Raw genomic sequence first — 18,701 nt, 5'->3', positions numbered from 1 at the left:
TGTTGAAAGGGAGGAAACATGGAAAGTAGCTATGTCTGTATGGTTGTTATTTGTCTGGTTAATGTGCTATCTGGCAGTGAGTGTATTGTAAATTAAATTAGTAAAGTGAGTAGGCCAACACAGTACAGTGGCTCAATGCAGATAGTTGAGGATAAATAATTCAGACAGTGAAGTATTTCTGAATCATGTGAAGAGGGTAAAGTATTCTTTCCTCTCCCTCCTTCTCCTTTCAATCTCTCTTTCTGTGTGTGTGTGTGTGTGTGTGTGTGTGTGTGTGTGTGTGTGTGTGTTCTTCTGTGCTCTCTATATCACGAGAGAACCCTTTCTAAGAGACTGGCCTGTTCTCATAAAGTCAGGCCGGGTTGATTTACATGTTTTTAGTATGAGATGCAGTTTGTGCATTAGGCTCCGTTGGCAGTGAGTGTTTTCTGAGTGGTTTCAGTTGAGGTTAGCTAACAACAGAGAGCCAGACGTGGTGTTAACCTTCTTATATGGTGCTCAGAGTTTTCTGAATGAGAAAATGTGCACTAAACATGAGCCAGATATGTCGTTTAAATGCATTTAAATTGCAGCCATTGTAGGATGTCATTAGATGAATGAGATATGATATTTTACAATAGGCACAGCATCTGGATCCTCCCTATAGACTACAGATTCAGATTTTTTTTTCTTTTAAAAGAAGTGTAATTATATAACCAGAATGAATGAAAATCCCAGTTTTTACTTTTATCACTGGCAATGAATTGTATTTGTATTTTGTGTGTAACAGTTTTATTCTCAATGAATGTTGTTTCTGGCGCCAAAATCCTAACATCTGTGAATCTAAATAATTGTACATTATGGATGCTTGGATTTGTTTAATAACTTTACAACACATTATCAATAAAATAGTCTATTTTGGTAAAAAAAAATTAAAAACCTGCAGTACAGCTTATTTTAGCAGATACTGTTATTACATTTAGGGTAATCCCTTCAGAAAATACAGCCTTCGCATGATGGCAATTAGCAAAGTTGCTGACCAACATGATGTGGCCAACAGTATTATCTTATTATACCATTTCTCTTCCATAGGTACCACAAAGTTGACTTTTATGCAGTTTAAATTTTTTATTATGCAGGAAACACTAACACCCACCAGCGCATCACCCAGAAGGTGCACATTTACAGATGTGTAAACGCGTCTGGACAGGACTCATCACAGACATATTAATTTTTATTCAAGTGATTTTGTTTTTGTCAAAGTTGCGCTCATCGTAGACACTGTGTACTGAGTCTGAAGTCCGGCTTTAACACTTGAGTGGTTCTTTCTAGGACTGTCCAACCTGAGAATGGTGATTTCAAGCTCAATCTCAGGTTCGTCAGCCCATGAAACGCTAACTCACCTCAGCAGATTATGAGGAGGAATTAACAAATGCCCCTAAACCTGCCTGGACTGTGCTGGAATATATTTTGAGATTCAATAACCAACATATTGAATTACCTGCTGTTGCAATTTGTATTTTTTTTTTTTCATGTTTCCTCAATTGTATAATTTTCCGTGGCTAAAATTTGGCTAACTTTATTGTATACCTCTTTTACACTTATCAGAAATGTTCAAAATATGTAACAGGGTCACTTCTCCTCTCACAGCTGCTGTTTAAATGTTAAGAGTGCAACAGCTGCCTCAAACACAACACTGCCTATTTACCAGTAGAGGGAGCAGTGTACACACTAACCAGAGGGTAGAGGCTGTTGCTCCTTCTGAAATTACTTTGTTAATGTTTTTTTTATTTTGTCCTAAATTGCCACAAAAACCCATATAGTGATTCTATTGTAATGTCATCAACAAATGCTATTCATTCCTGTAAATTGTAGAAAATTGACTTGTTGAAGGTTGCCTCACATGCTGCTTTTAAATTGTGAACTGGCAAACACCTGCCAGAGCTAAAATGTGAAATTATTTTAAACCACGGAGACAAAAGAACTATTTTTGGGTAGTGATGTACTTACCCATGCTGAGACTGTTATTTGATCTCATTTAAGTAGAGAGCCGTTAATCAGTTCGTCTGTTCTTCTTTGACATCTGCAGAAACAATTTCTGTTAATAATCATATTGTTTCAGACTAGAAAAGATGATGCATGCATCATCACATACAATCATGTATAAGTTAAGTATATTCATACTTACTGTAAATGAGGTGTGTACGCGAATATAAAAGCAGGCTGAATAATATTATACTCCTTTTCTGACTTTATACTAACAATTTGGAAAATTTGTACTTTTTTCAATGAATTACAACTATTAAATTAATTAAACTATTATTTTGAATGTGTACACACATTACCTTTATGTTTGATTTGGTTTCAGGAAACACATTTTACTGTTCACTTCTATATTTTTATGTGTGCAACAATAATCACTACATACATCATTTCCTCACTTAGATTATACAATACAAAGTACCCACAATCCTAAAAAGCTTAAAAATAAAATCTGAGTTTTGAAACAAATCAATTGTTTGTTTGTTTTCCAGTTTGTAACACAAATGTAATTTAACTCTTACTTAATTATCTTTCATAAAACAGACCTTAGCAATAATGGTAGAAAATCAGTGACTACATGAAAATATAACACTATTTAAATTAAAGTTAAAATAAATACATTTTTGGTATTGTTTGAAAGGTATACCTTATTGTTTTTGCTGAAAATGCTCTAGAGATAATACTTTCAGGTGCATTGCTGCATTTGCAACATTGCTACTTTTGTGCGGATGTAGCGCTTCAGTTTCCTTTTATTCTCTGAAAGACTTCAAGACCTTTCTGGTCCCTCAGTTTGTAAGCCGCGAAGATTCCTTGCTTGTTACATCCCAGTTGTTGTTTTTTTTGTCTCCTTGCCTTCCTACCTGTTTACTGAAATACATTTTTTGGGTGAAAATCATTTTTATAAGGAATGCGAACAAAACTGAGACTCCCCAGGCATTCAACACGAGGAAGGACATTTCTGAAAAAAAGAAAAGTGATTTCTGGCGAGATCCGCACAGTGGCATGTGCAATATCGAAATGCAATATCTTTCTACATTCTGACCTCTCACTGAGATTAACATGTAATTCAATCTTAAAATCGCTGGTATAAAATGAAGTGCAAGATTAAATGGAAGAACCTTCACATATCCAATCAACTCTTTCCTAATTTGTTTCCGGTTCTATTTTCTATTAACTATCCCTGCAACAGTTTCCATAGAAGATAAGAAAGCACAAGTATTTCCACATTATGTTACTCCCCAAAGAGTATGTATGGCCCATATTCAAACAAAAGAAAATCATACAGTTAATGATGAAGCAAAATAGATGGAACCTCTCAATACCTCTGCCAATTTTGCCTCTGTTGTCCAACAGAGCTGCAGACACTTTATTTTTTGCCGCAAAGGCTGGATTAAAAATTTGATTCTTTAGAGAGGGTGTTATCATTGATGTGGTCTTATAAAACTAAGTGGATTTAAGCTGTTGCTGAGCTGTACGGCATGCGCTTCTGGTTTGACTGTGCGCTATAAATGTCTTTTATTGGTTATTTTGGCCTACATTGGTTTTCAGGTATTGTTTTAGCTTATAGGTCTTAACCTCAGCAACTCCCATTCGTCTGTGTTTGACTCTGAAAAGGGACTGAAGAGACAGCAGGTGCACCCTGTCACACCCCTGCCAATATTTAAAGGATAATGAAGTGTCAATCCTTTTTTCTATGCCCCCACTACCGCAAACTCACAATATCTTTAGTCTGGTTTGCAGTAATCGAATCTGGACAACGTTGTTACAATTGAACATATTCACATTGGCTTTCTTTCGCCCATGAAAGCTGATTTTACAAACACCCTTTCAGCGGAAAAGGGCCGTGTAGAAAAGGGAGAAGTGTGTGACCCCAGTGACCTTTCTTTCATCAGGGTTAAGGGTCAGATTGGGATCCAGCTCTCTGTGGAGTTATTAAACCGTTCACCAAGGCTAACATTATGTGCAACCAGGATGACCAGGGTCACATTGGTGAACACTGACTCTTATATTATATTACACACTGACTTTTATCTTATGGGTGCAGAAGAGATCAAGTTGATTTTTGTCATCTGTCATCATGTTTTACACTGTTTATTTCAAACAATAAAAGTTTGAATTACTTATTAAAGCCAGGACTATATGCGTGGTTTGTTTGTGTGCGTGTGTGTGTGCGTGTCTTTTCACACCAGTTCTCCCAGCTTTAACCTTTTGTTGGCCCTAGAGCGTTGTGTTTGTGAGTCAGCCGACCGGGGCTGAAGCATTTGAGCCACGTCGCCTGGGGTCAGTTGGCCCGGGAATGAATGAGCTGAATGAGCACGCATGTGGACTGAAAAAGCCGGATCATGGTGGCCAAGTGTGGGCCAAGGTGCCTGGCATGCGGCACAGTCTGAGGCTCAGCGGGGAAGTTCAGGTCAACTTGTGTTATGATAAGAAAAAAAAGAAAGGTTGCTTGAATTCGTGTGAACGTTTGAGGACTCAGATTTCATGACATTTCTGTCCAGTTATTGCTGCTTTAAAAAGAAAACACATTTGCTGTGAGATTTTATGATTTAAAGAGCCTTTAAAAGCCTTTGGAAAAATATGTAGGCCTAAATGTACATTTTGTAGGGAAAGGGCTAAAATATGCACAGTATGCAATATATAATACAGTGATAAATATTGATAAATAAGAAAATTGTAAATATGATAAATAATATACATATTTAATCAATTTTAATTTCATGTTAGTGTTATGTTAATATTGCATGGTAATGGAATGTTCTGTATGTGTGTGTGTGTGTGTGTGTGTGTGTACTCATCATTGCCGCATAGATATGTCACAAATAGTTGCGTGATGGTCGACATCAACTGCTTTTTATGTGAGAAACTGACCATGCATCATTTGTCTATCTTTGGTACGTGTGTGTGTGGGTGTGTGTATGTGTGTGTGTGTGTGTGTAAGAGGGTTAAAAGGTGTGGTGGGAGCTGTGAGCTGAGGTCAGTTAGTTCCAGCCCTGAGGAGTGCCCCGCCACGGCCTTGGAACAGTGTGGGGGTGGTTCACTTCCCCTTTCCCTGCCTCTGGGCTTCCTGTGAGCACTATAACCGTTAACCACACCCTCCTCCCCTGGCCTACACCCCCTCTCTCCACCACCACCACCACACACTAAGCCCTAGAAAACACAAACACGCTCATACACCAACTCTTCCCTCTTTCTCCTTTATTCCATGGCCAATCAACACACGCACACACTCACAACAATAGTCCTCTTCCCTCGCACTGTAGTAGTCACACCTCTCTTTGCTCTGATCCACTCTCTGCCCTAACAACCATCTCTCTGTTTCTCTCCGGTGCGCCGTCCCTGACCCCCTAGCTAATTATAAAGATAAGTTAACAGAATGTACGTAGGCATGTGCTTGTTTGTGCTTGAGTCAGTGTGGCTGCGCAGGTAGGTTTGCACTCATGATAGGTGCACGGCATTCCTCACAATGCCAGTTTGTCATCATATCATCATACCACGCGCATTTCATTGAAAGACATCCTAAAGATCCTTTCTCTGCTTAGCAACAGCTGAGTCACCGCAGAAATGCGGGCAGATGTAGCAACATTTACCATTATCAGATTAAATGATTTATTTTGTGTGTGTGTGTGTGTGTGTGTGTGTGTGTGTGTGTGTGTGTGTGTGTGTGTGTGAAGAATAAAACAATATAACAACAAAAACAAAAGCACCAAAATGGCCACGTCTCACTGTGCCATACATCACACCTACAATAGATATTATGCTGCAGAAGAGGAGAATTCTGAACGAGATCTTCTGTGTCAGTGTGTACACGAGTGGGCGTATATAAGCCTGTGGTCTGTGGAGGGACAGTAGAGATGTGTTGAAGAGTGTGTTGGGAGGTGTGTGTATACATACAATGTGTGTGCTCACAGTGGTAGTGGTGTATTGTGGGGGTGGTGGGGGGGTGAGGTCTTCTTCTCTAAAGGGAATGCTGTTCCCGTAGGGGAGAGGAGGAGTGGGGTAGAGAGCATGGAGTGAGTGTATGTGGGGGAGTGAGTGTGGGGGCAGCTAGGCCATCTGGACTGCGAGGAGGCTGAAGAAAGGGAATGTGTGTGTACGTGTGTGTGTGTGTGTGTGTGTGTGTGTGTGTGTGTGTGTGTGTGTGTGTGTGTGTGTGTGTGTGTGAGAGAGAGAGAGCAAGAAGGAGGAAGTAGGGATGAGAAGTGGAAAGAGGGAGGGAGAGCCGAAATTGAGGGTGTGGGAGAAAGGATGGCGGTACGTGAAGAGAAACAGAGGGAGAAATGTTGCTTGTGGTCATTCAGCTAAACATTTCTACAGTTATACTCAACATCCTGCAACGTATGTATTGATTTCACTTGATAGAGAGGCAATAAGTGTGTGAACGTGCATGTTAGCATAGCACTCAGTCAATATTCACATATGAGGAATCCTCTGCTGAAGAATATTCTGTAGCCTATAGCGTTAGCTTACCAAACTCGTTCAACAACTTTCACTCTGCTCGCTGTCGAATGAAGCACATGTACTACATTATGTCCTCACACTCAGTAAAATCTGAGCATAACTGATGTGATTCATTATTTATAGGCCCAGACAGGAGAGTCTTGCGCTGTATACTTGCCTGGAGGTGTTAGAACATGACTGTGTTGTTTAATTTTTTGTTTTTAAATTTTATTTATGTTCTGACAGAACTGTATTGCACATGGAATAATGTTTGGACGTAATGAGGATTTTTTTGATGATGATGTAAAGTTATTTATGTGTATTATGCAATCTAAGTCAATAAACAAACTAATTAACGACCGGGTGAATTATTTTCACACAGACTTTTATTTTAAGCAGTCTGTACAATACGTGAGGACAGTTATCTTCACTTATTAAAGAGAAGATGGCTCTACACTAAGCTCCATTTTTTTTTATCAATGTTTTAACCATACTTGCTTAAGGCAAGTTCAACACAAGATACTATCTATCTATCTATCTATCCTGGTTGTAATGCCTTCTAATTTTCTAGTCACTCATTACATATGGTTGCATTGTGGGATCATTTCAATCTCTCTAGACAATCAGATAAGACAGTAAAACCTCAGACACTTTGTGTTCTTTACAGTCAATGGTGAAGATTTCTTGTCAAAAGGAGTTTGGTGCTCCTAATGGAAAACAGCGCCCACTGTAATGCAATCCAGCCAAATGTGCGATGGGCACAAGATGTTGAATGACAGCTATCAGAATGGTTTGTGTAAACACATAAACAGGTGCGTGAGACAGATGTGAGTTAGTATCAAGGTGAATTCAGTTTGACAGTTTACGGTGATATACCACATGCTCTCATGTTTGATTGTGAAGAGAAGAGAAAAGGGCCTCCTCACTGTCCTTGGATGCCCCACCCCCCCACACGCATCAATATCACCTCCTTCCTTTCCAAACCTCCCCCAAGACCTTCCCGCCTCCCCTGCCCTGCCCTGAGCTCCTCGAGCCCTCCTGGCTAAGGGGTCAGCAGGGGTCGGCAGCTTGTGACTCCCTCGTTCATGCTCTTTTCTCTCTCTCCTGACCCAGCGCTTGATCTATCACAGCTCTGTCCATCTTTCTCTCCATCTCTCTGTCCTCCTTGCAAACGCCCATCCTTTGGTCTCATTATTTGACCCGCTTTTCCTCTCTCTGTCTCTCTCTCCATCTCCCTCTACTTTCAGTTTCTCTGCTCCTTCGCTGGCTCAAGCTGTTCTTGGATGGCGTATTGATTGGGGTTTCTATTCACCTTCACTCACATCCTCTCTCTCTTTCTCTCTCTCTCTCTGTTTCTTTTGTTCCCCAGGGTACTGTAATGCTCAAACCTCTTTGATCTGTGTGTTTGTGTCTGTCTATCTACTGCTTTCCTAAATGTCTCCATTTACTGTAAGCTCTACCACCACGCTGCGCTCAATTTCTATCTCTCTCTCCAGCACACACACACGCACACACACACGCACAGTCAGGTTGATGTTTGAAAGAAATCAGTCGGCCTCAGATGTATAAAAAAATAGGACTGTAGTCTAACTTACAGCTCACATTTAACAAATTTGTCTGCTCTGTTTTTTCATTACAGTGTGTCTGTGTGTGTGTGTGTGTGTGTGTGTGCGTGCGTGCGTGCGTGTGTGTACATGACAGAAGCCCACATGATTCTCTGCATGTCAACCTTAAGTCGTATTTGGGGCTTGTTTTCCAAAAGCCCATCATATTAAATCATCATTTTGAAGAAGGACCACACAGCTAAAAAACTGTGAGTACTTTAGGGGATTTACATACAAGTGGGTGTGTACACATGTATTGGCAAACACAGCCAAGGGGAGGGGCTGTACTTTACCCACACATAGCTGAAGGGAGAGGAGGTAAGGTACATGGGAGAAAAAAAATTAGAAACCAAATTAGAGGAACTGGTCAGGCGAGGAGGAGAGGCAGGGTGGGGAGGGTTGAAGGAAAGGAGGGCTAGGACAAACAGAGCCAGTGACCTGAGGAGGGAGTATCTGAGAACCTACCCAGCATGCATCAACAAGGAGGCTGCTGAGGGGACAGAAATGCGAGTTAAAACAGCGAGAGCAGCTCACAGAGAAAAAGCACAGGCACACAATGTCGAACATGTGTGTTTGGTGTGAGTCGTCTTTGTGCAGTTGTCACCTTCTGACCCTTCCCTTGTATGTGAGTGTCTATTCTTACATGGCAGCCCTAAATGATCCCAACAAAAGCCTTTCTTGTGTCCACCCTTATCACTCCCTGCCCCCATGCTGAACCCCCCACCCCCAACATGCGTCATCACCCCCTCACACTTCAGTGAGACAAACACAGGCCTGAGCACACAAACGCCTGACAGCAAGATAGGATTTTTTTTTTAACTCAACACAACACACCCCGACTCCCCATCTCCCCTCGCAATGAAACCATCTCCTGACTGGTGCGCCCCACGCCTTCCCATGCTCGCTTCTCCTCCTCAAACAGTGTACAAATCTGGGAAATGTTTTAACTCAGAGAGAAGAGTCAGCAGGGTGGGGCTGGAGGAAAAACACTTATCATATTATCGCCCTGATGACTCTGCCTCTTCCGGTTTGTCTTTGCAGAATCGTCACACTCAGATACATGATAGACACTCAAACTGCACCAGCATGATGAGTGATGAATATCCCCCACATAAAAAAAAACATCCTTGGTGTAAAGACAGTCAAACTGGGATGCTTACACATTAGAACCTCCTACAACCGTGACCTCCGCCCCCATCCTCATCTAACTCTCTCCCATTCTCCCTCTCTCATCCTTTCTGCAGCTCCTTCTCCCTTTCTGTCTCCCTGTCTTATATTGCCTCATCTCTTTTTCTTGTTGGTGTAAGTAAGCAGCTTAAACACCTACAGGGTGTGACATTGGGGCCCCACGCGCCTCCGAATGCAGTCAGTGCGGGCGGGAGTAAGGCAGCACTGAAAAGGAGAGCGTTTCATCCGTCTATTCTCTCCACCCCGCTCCGCCTGGCATCGACGGAGCAAGTGTGGTTAAGGCAAAGCCAAGGCTGTCCCCTCACATTAGCCGGGGCTGAGCCAGACAAGCCGTCATCCCCCCCGCAAGACTGTCCTCCACTGCTCATCTCAACAACCCCCCCCCCCCCCACACACACACACACACACACGCACGCATACTCTCTCTCTCTCCCTCGCTTTCTCATCCTCTCCTCCACTCAGCTCAGCTCTGCCATGGGCACCGGTCCCCAATCTCCAAGGTGATTATGACAAAAACGAACGACCCCCAAGAGACGGGGCCAGCAGAGATAAGACAGAAAGAAGAGGATGGCAGAGGGAGAGAACGAGGAGGAGGAGGAGAAGGAGGAGGAGGAGGAAGGGATTGGAGATGGATGATGTAACAGGGAATTTTGGCTGTGCATTATGATTTGGATTTAGAGTTTTTCAGAACCAACAGTTTATATCAGCCCATATCTATCTATATCTCTATCTCACCATCATTTTCAAATTATGTTTCGCAAAAAGAAAGAAGCCAGTGATAGTAGGTAGGTAGCAGCGGTGGAAAGTAACTAAATATATTACAGTAATTCATGCAATGTACTTAAGTACGGTTTTCCTTTAGATTTACATTTAAAAAGGGAGAGATGGTCTATTCCCTATAAAGAGTGCATATTCCTATATACTTTAAGTGCACTTCGTTGCTTATACTTCTGTAGTTTTACTTAAGTACATTTTTGAACGCAGGACTAAGTATTTTTCTTCTGTGGTATTGCTACTTTTACTTAAACGTGCAGTAAATCATTATTTTGGGGGTCAATTTGGGTGCAGCGGAATTCTTTTAAGAATACTTTAGATTAGCAATGGCTGCTTTTTTGATCATTCAACAGTTATGGAGCAACATTATCAATAATTTGGAGTCATGTTTCTGCCCAACTTCTGAATGTAAGTGCAATACTCACCCTCTTTAAGTCTTTCAGCTCTGTTTTTGGTCTCTACCAACTCCTGAGGGAAATATCTACAAGCAAGGGTGTGACATTGGTGTGCACTCTTGCATGAGTTATTGTAATATATTTAGTTACTTTCCACCACTGCTACCTACCTACCATCACTGGCTTCTTTCTTTCCGCGAAATATAATTTGATAATGATGGTGAGATACAGATATAGATAGAGATATAGATTTTCACATTGCCATTTGATCCTTTGTATTATAGATAGATAGATAGATAGATAGATAGATAGATAGATAGACCTTCCATAAGGGTCAACGATAATTTGTTGTGGTGTGGAATGGGGTCATGACCCCACACGGTCAGAGGGGTCAAATCAAACAGCGGCTCAAAGCCCAAGCAGGCCATTAAAGAGCCTGATGGGGGGAGCTGAACAGGGAATGATGTTAACCCCTTCCCCTGCCTCCCTGCAAAATGAGAGGAAGCAATGAGAAAGGAAATGTAGTGGAGGAGAAGAGATGAGAGGTCATATTATTGTAGCATAGCAACCCAGGTTTTAGTGTGGGTTGAGGCAAGCAATAATATATATAATATTGCTGAGAGGTTAGACAGCTTAGAAGAACCTTTCAAGATGGATGTGGAAAGAGAGGTGCACTTTCTGCGCAGAAGAGGGGGAGGGAAGGTAGGAGAGGGGGTGGGGGTGAACAGAGTCGGCAGGAAAAAAATAGCCCAATCCTCCTATCTCCATCCACTGCCCCCTTCTCCTCTTTCTCTCTCTCTCCCTCTTTATTAGTCTCTCTCTCTCTCTCTCTCTCTTTCTTTCCCTCCCTCCGCTCTGTGCATCATTAAAACAAGCAGAGTAGTGTTCAGAGCGTGGGGCTGCACTGAGACGTTGACCTCCACAATAAGAAGATGTTCTTGCTTCGGGGAAGAGAAGGTTGTTTTGTACTCCCTCCCTCTCTCTCTCTCTCTCTCTCTCTTTCTTTCTCTCTCTCTCCTACTACTTCCAATTGAGTAAATGAGATTTGGAGGGGGGCAGGATAGTGGTGGAAGGGATCAAGAGGGTAGACATGCAGAAAGGGAGACAGAGATAGTGAGATGCAGAGTGAGTGAGCGAGCGAGCGAGGGCAGTTTAATGTAGGATTCATAACACAGAAAGCTAAGATATGATAAACAGGGAATGATCTGAATTCCCCTAAAGTAAAGTGGCTAGGAGGGTTAGAGTGAGGCAGACGGGCTGAAACCTCAGAAATCCAGGGCATGAAATACCTGAATATGAGTCTGCCTATTTTTCATTTGGGAGCAAGATTGTTCCTGCCCTGAAGTGGGGAAAATACATGTTTACGTGTTTTGTCCACACATGCAGTAGGACACAGAGAGGTCAGCCAGAAGTTGTCCTTATCAAACAACACCACGACTTGAGGGATGATGAGCATGCTATCTGCATCCTCGACCAGAGGCATCTCTCCATCATATACATACAACAGACACAAAAGGCCTGCGGCAGTAGGGAGGACAGGAAGTCCTATGGGTGACACAAGGACAGGCGGTGGTGTGAACAGCACCCCCCCCCCAACCCCTCCGCATGTTGCTTTCACACAGGAACAAAATGTGTGGGCAGCGAGCACAAACACATTCTCTGTATCCTCCAGATGATTATACATCCTTTAAATCCAATAACCTTGATTCATTCTGCTTCTCTTGGTGTCATTCTTCATTGGAATTCATTCATTTACACTTTCTTTGAAAAATCCGCTCATTCTTTGGCTTCCTTTCCTCCTTTATTAATGCCATCCTTCCCTCCTTTCCTCTTGCCCCTCAATCCTTTCCATCCTCTCTTCCTTCCTACCATCAGTGCACTTGGTTCCCATACTCCTAATTTGCTCTTTCTCTCTGAGGGAGGACTCTTTATAAAAGCCTTGTCGTTTCCCAATACTGATTTGAGTATCACTAAGCTGCACCTTCACACATATTGTTGTCTCACACCTTGTGCCAAATATTCCTTTGTAAAGCCTTCCCCCATCCCCTGCCTGTACCTGGTAGAGATAGCGTTCTTTCTGCTGCAGGCTCTGCTTTCTATACAAGCAGGACTAGGATGGCACAAGCATCACACAGCTGTTCCCCTTGGTAAATTGATAGTGAAGGGTAGTGGATGGGGCTTTGAAAGCGCCTTGTGCTATTTTTATGACAGTTGTAGATTTTTTTTTGCTGTTTAATTCGATTTGACCACTTCTGCCGCTGCGTTCCTCAGCAGGGGGGCTTGACTTCAAAAAGTTTTCCTAAAGTGCGTTTACGTACGCCATTCCTTTGCTGCTATTCAAACACAATCTTTCACGAACTGACCTGGTCTCACTCCCTCCGCTGAGCAAAGAAGTTTCTCTTCTGTTTTTTATGCATTCTCACTGGCCTCAGTGGCACACTTTAAAGTGAAAACAACATGCTTACTTTCATTTTTTAAGCCAACAGCAGAACACAGAAGAAGAGTGACTGTCCCTTTGGGGAAGCAGCAATTCAGATACTCTGACACCCCCTTCACTGACCCCCTTTCCTCAATGCAAACACACAAGTCTGCAACACACCCCTCACCTTGTGTTTCAAGGACTCTTTGTGCACATAAGTACTACACACACAGAGGCACAAAACCATCGTCGTACAGAATTCTCACCACTAGTCTCACTCCTGAGTGGATTGCTGTGATGAGTGTTCCTAGGACTCAATACATGTGTAAGTGGCCTAATGATGCCTAAACCCATCCATGAGCAGACAGAGAGAAAGAGAGGGAGAGACAGGGGTGGGGGGCTGAGGAGGTGGTGTAGGGGGAGGCCGGGGTCATGCTTGTCATGTCAGGCGGATTGTAAGGCCACGTTGGCATGAGGGAGTACGGCTTTTGAGTAAAGCAGCTTGTTTCAGTCAAGGATTCTGTTTGCAGACCCTACAGAGAGAGAGAGAGAGAGAGAGAGAGAGAGAGAGAGAGAGAGAGAGAGAGCTGGGCATTACAGTTCTACAGCCTTAATCCACATGGCCTGACATTCTCCATTATCCAGCCCCCGGCAGCCAACTACCCAGACTGACGGAGGCACAGCTCTACCCCCTGCTGTGTCATGCCACACATCACTCTCTCCACAGACAACAATTACACACACACACACACTACATGTTTTGCTGTGCCACCCGCTCTCTTCCCCATAAACTTTTCCCACTTCCTCAAACTATACTCTTATTTCCTAAGAAACAAGCCCCTCCACAGTTCCTTATTACTACAGACAATTACACACAAGGGTGGACTATGAACTGACAGTGACACACACACATTCATTCTCACTGACAACAACAATGTAAATTGGTTCAAATAGGCTACTAAGAGAAATTTTTTAAACACTTATACTTTACCTGAATATATCTGTTTTACGCTACTGTATACTTTTTCTCCACTACATTGTAGAGGACAAAATGATACTTTTTTCTGTTACTATATTTACAAGTTACTATTTAGATTACGATTTTAAATAAAAAAACATGTGATAAACTGATATAATACAATACAGAGTCAAAGATTAAACCAGTAGCTCCCAATCGTTTTGGCTACAAATAAAACAGTGTCTAGTTGAGCCCCCTTGTCACATTTAAGATGTTTGTAAGTTGTAAGCAGTTCCCTGCTAAAAAGTTCCCTGCTAAACTTCTCAGACAGTTTCAACCTGTTCCCAAACAGGTATGTAATATTTTACAAAAAAAAGATTACAAACATCTATACAAGTTTGTGGCATAACCTCTTTTTTGCTTTCCAACCCTATTAATCATCTCATGACCCTTCAGATTTATCTTGTGACACTTTGTAGGGGACTGACCCCCGGACTAAACTACCTAACCTATGTGAAGTTTTTGAAACTAGAAACTAAACTCCAAGTACAATGAAATGCTGCTTAATTAATTGATGCATCCACATTAACAATGTAATATGTAATCATATATCAGTCACGGTGGGGTGGGGGGGGGCAAATGAGTAATAATAATAATAATAATAATCCTTATTTGTAGAGCACTTTTCAAAAACAAGTTACAAAGTGCTTTAACAAGTGTAAAGAATAATACAAAAAAAGATAAGAGCATGAAAATTTAATATAAAATTAGTAAAATACAATAAAATAAAAGGGATAAAATAAAGTCAAATAAGATCGGGAAAAGCTCTCCTATAAAAGTATGTTTTAAGAAGGGACTTAAAAGAGTTCACTGACTCAGCCGACCTGATTTCCTCGGGCAGGCTGTTCCAGAGCCTCGGGGCCCTGACAGCAAACGCTTTGTCCCCTTTAGTTTTCAGTCGAGACTCTGGAACAGACAACAGACCTCTGCCCGAGGATCTCAAGGTACGTGCTGGTGCGTATGGGACTAAAAGGTCAGAAATATAACAAGGCGAGAGGCCATGAAGAGCTTTAAAAGTGATCAATAGAATTTTAAAGTCAATTCTAAAACATACTGGGAGCCAGTGTAATGAAGCTAAAATAGGAGTAATGTGGTCATATTTCTTTGTTCTGGTTAAAAGCCTGGCAGCTGAGTTCTGGACAGTCTGGAGTCGATCAATAGATTTTTGGGTTAAACAGGTGAAAAGGCTGTTGCAATAATCCAGGCGTGATGAGATGAAGGCGTGTAAAATGGTCTCGGTGTCCTTAAAAGTTAACATAGATCGAATTTTAGCTATATTTCTAAGTTGATAAAAACATGATTGAACAAGCTTTGTGGTGTCCTGCTCGAAATTTAAATTACTATCAAACCAAACACCAAGGTTCTTTGCCACAGGCTTAATGTGATTTACTAGGGAACCAGCAGATGGCAGTATTTGATTTGCCATCTGCTGAGACCCGATGACCAGGACTTCTGTTTTGTCTGAGTTCAGCTGGAGGAAATTATTTGACATCCATTTTTTAACTTCACAAAGGCAGTCGCTAAGTGAACTCAGCATTCCAGGGTCTGTGGATCTGACGGGCAAGTATATTTGTGTGTCATCAGCATAAATATGAAAAGAAATGCCATGTTTATGGATAATATGTCCAAGGGGAAGCAGATACAAGGAAAACAAAATGGGTCCTAAGACCGACCCCTGAGGCACACCATATTTAACTGGACAGAATGAAGAGACATAGTTGTTTACAGACACGCAAAACTTCCTATTTGACAGGTAGGATGAAACCATTCTAGGGCAGTACCAGAGATCCCCACCCAGTGCCTCAGTCTGTCTAACATGATGTTGTGATCAATGGTGTCAAAAGCAGCGCTAAGGTCCAGGAGTACCAGGACTGAGCACATACCTTCATCAGCAGACATTACCAGCTGATCCACAGTCTTAAACCGAAACCTGGGGTTGTGTTTATGTGTAGTAATGAGTTCAAAAAATAGTGTGTTCTCGCATCCTTAACCATTTTATTGTAGTTAATTAATAAATCCTTCAGACTGAGGTAATGGACTTGGAGACTGGATTTTTTCCATCTGCGCTCTGCTTTCCTGCATTCCCTTTTGAGGCTGCGAATGCTGTCATTTATCCAGGGTTGCTTACTAGCTTTAGACGTAGGCCTAACCTTTAGAGGAGCAGTAATATTTAGTGACGACAAGCAGATATGATTGAAGTGATCGACCAGATTGTTGGTGTTGGAATCAGACAGGTGTTGGCTTTGGCTCTGAAAGAATGCGCAAAACTTTGAAACACTTTGTTCATTAAAGATGCGACAACACACGGAGCTTGGTGAGGCGGCATGAGTAACAGACGAATCGCAGCTAAAAACAATACATCTGTGGTCAGATATGGTCATGTCCACTAATTCCACAGAGAAAATGCTGACACACAGGGTAAAAACCAAGTCCAGTGTATGACCACGGTTATGTGTTTGCCCTTTGACATGTTGTTTGAAGTTAAAAGAAGTGGCCATATTTAAAAAGTCAGTTGCATTAACATTGTTGGGGTCATCAACATGAATATTAAAATCGCCACAAAGAACAATTCTGTCATAATTTAAAACCAGAGTAGATAAAAATTCAGGAAGTTCTGATAAAAATCCTCCAGGCGGTTTTGGGGGGCGATAAATTATAACAAATATGATAGGTTGCAGCTCTCCAACTTTAAGAGTGAGAACTTCAAAGGAGTTAAATTCATCACAGCGTACTTGATGACATTTAAAATTTTTCCTATACACGCTCACTATACAATGCATATTTTTTCTTTTGATTCTTTAATATTGTGCTGATAATACTTTCAGTTTTGTGTAGGCTAATAAGAAAAATCCATCACATGTGAAAGGGAGAGGTCAGGCTTTAGTGGAATTACCCCAGATTTTTTGCCAAAAGTTGGCCTGCATACCACACATCACAGGGCTATCAAAGGTGTTTTCCAGCCAAACAGTGTCAAACTGTAAATGTCAGTCTTCCTTTTTTTTATGTGACTGACCAGTGTTTTCCTGTTGTTGCCACAAGAGGGGGTAAGTTACAGTAAGCCTCTTGTCCTTACTGAGCCCTATGGCAACAGACGCACAAGCCAGAAACCCCATGAAACACAGGACTCATGACAACCCCCTGCTTACATCATGACACAGAAATATCTTAATTATTAGTATGTGTATTATTGTTATTCTTCTTATTTTATCACATGACAGAATGTGCCTGAGTGTTTCTGATAAGAGAACTCGTCCTAGATCAGATGGATACGCGCGGTGTGTATGTGCGTTCACGTTGTCTCATTTCCTGACTCTGCCCAGAGAGAGAGAGAGAGAGAGAGAGACAGAGCGAGAGAGAGTGAGTGAGAGGAGATACGGGGACACGGAGAGAGAGAGTAAGGGGGAGAGTGAGATAGAGAGAGACGGGGAGAGAGACATAGACATGCACTGAGGAGGAGGAGGGGGAGGCTCCTGATAGCAAGACACGGAAAAGCAGGGGAGGGAAAAGAGAAAGAAATAAGGGGCTGGTGGAGGAAGAAGAGCGGGGAGTGGGAGAAAAACAGGGGGAATAACACTTAAAGAAAAGCATACAGACGAGAGGAAGGACAGTACCTAGTGCTTTGGACATCCCCTCCTTTCTTCTCTCAGACTGTCACACCAGATTGTACTCCGAAGGACCGACACCGCGTCCACCCCAGACCCCATGGGGTAACAGGTATGTCTGACTTCCTTATATTAGTAGTAGCCTCCTTTATTTACCCCAATCAGCATTCAGCCCTGCTCCCTTGCTCACGGGTTTTGAGATTTCATTCAGACGCGGCGGATATCGCAGGATTTCCATGCCTTTAATATCATGTCAACAATTAGTTTTCTGCCTCACGGAGCCATCGCGTCTAGAGCTGATAGTTGGTGGGCGCGCAGGTTGGAGACATGACACAATGCAACTCTTCGCAATCGTGGCACTATAATAGTTGACCATCGGAGAAGCTGCTGTATGAAGGCCTGTCTGTTTTTCTTTTCCGCTGTTCCAGTCCATTGGCATCATGTTAGCCACAGCATGAGTGTATTTTGACAGCTAAATGCCCGACCGAGTGAGCAGGCGACGGTCTGAAAGTACGCCTACCTGTTCCATACGTGACAGCCAGCTGTCTATTGCGCGAGTTGATATTTTGAGAAGCTGTCATCCGTTCACGGGATTCGTACATTTCACACACTATGAAGCTGATTAGGGAATAGACACAGTTGTCTTACAGTGGGTGGAAAACGCGATTGATATCTACTTTCTAATGTGCCTGGGCATGTGTTTTAAAATATGCAGCGAAACTGGTCTAAAATGAAATATATAATTTGATATTTAGTGGACTAAATGAATATTTGTAAATCTACTTGTAACGGTAGTCTGTGTTGTTAACAGCGCGCAGGAAGAAAATCCATTTCCAGTTTGCAGAATATTATTTTGAATGAATGGCATGCACCTGCACACATTTATTTTCAGTGTACTTTTAGAAATATCTCTCAACATACGCTCAAGTAGTATATTATGTGACACTTAGATGCAGACACATTAAGCCATACTCTGTTGGGTTTCATCGCAGCTGATCGAGTTTGATGAAATCCTGGCGAAATTTGCAAAGTTTTGAGCAGCGTGACAGCCCATTGCCACATCGGCTGGGTGGTGGGGGGATTGTCATGCACAGATATCGTGACACATAAAATACGGGTGACGCTCAGTGCAGCCGTCTGGAGGGGATTCAAAATTAAAGTGCTCAGAGACTGGAAGACAAGGGCTTAAACCCTCCTCCTTCTCCCCTCGATTAACCTCCAAAAGGGGGATTTCTCCAG

The 18,701-nt window shown here is 42.2% G+C and overlaps 1 protein-coding gene across 4 annotated transcripts in view; it reads left to right on the top strand.

Annotated features, from left to right (window-relative positions):
* Positions 1-17,247: 17,247 nt before the first annotated feature.
* The window catches only part of zbtb46 (zinc finger and BTB domain containing 46), a 61,604-nt gene continuing 60,150 nt past the window's right edge, over positions 17,248-18,701 (top strand). Inside the window, exon 1 of one of the 4 annotated variants that reach the window (XM_038722392.1) lies at positions 17,248-17,574. The gene's annotated coding sequence lies outside the window, so the exon portion shown is untranslated. The remainder of the gene's footprint in view (positions 17,575-18,701) is intronic. The other 3 variants (XM_038722391.1, XM_038722394.1, XM_038722393.1) reach the window with 3 other exon arrangements.

This window comes from Micropterus salmoides, unplaced genomic scaffold (assembly GCF_014851395.1).
Source record: "Micropterus salmoides isolate LMB-PRFRI ecotype aquatic unplaced genomic scaffold, ASM1485139v1 Ms_hic_scaffold_16, whole genome shotgun sequence".
Classification (NCBI taxonomy): domain Eukaryota; kingdom Metazoa; phylum Chordata; class Actinopteri; order Centrarchiformes; family Centrarchidae; genus Micropterus; species Micropterus salmoides.
This window is presented reverse-complemented; position numbering and strand designations above follow the sequence as displayed.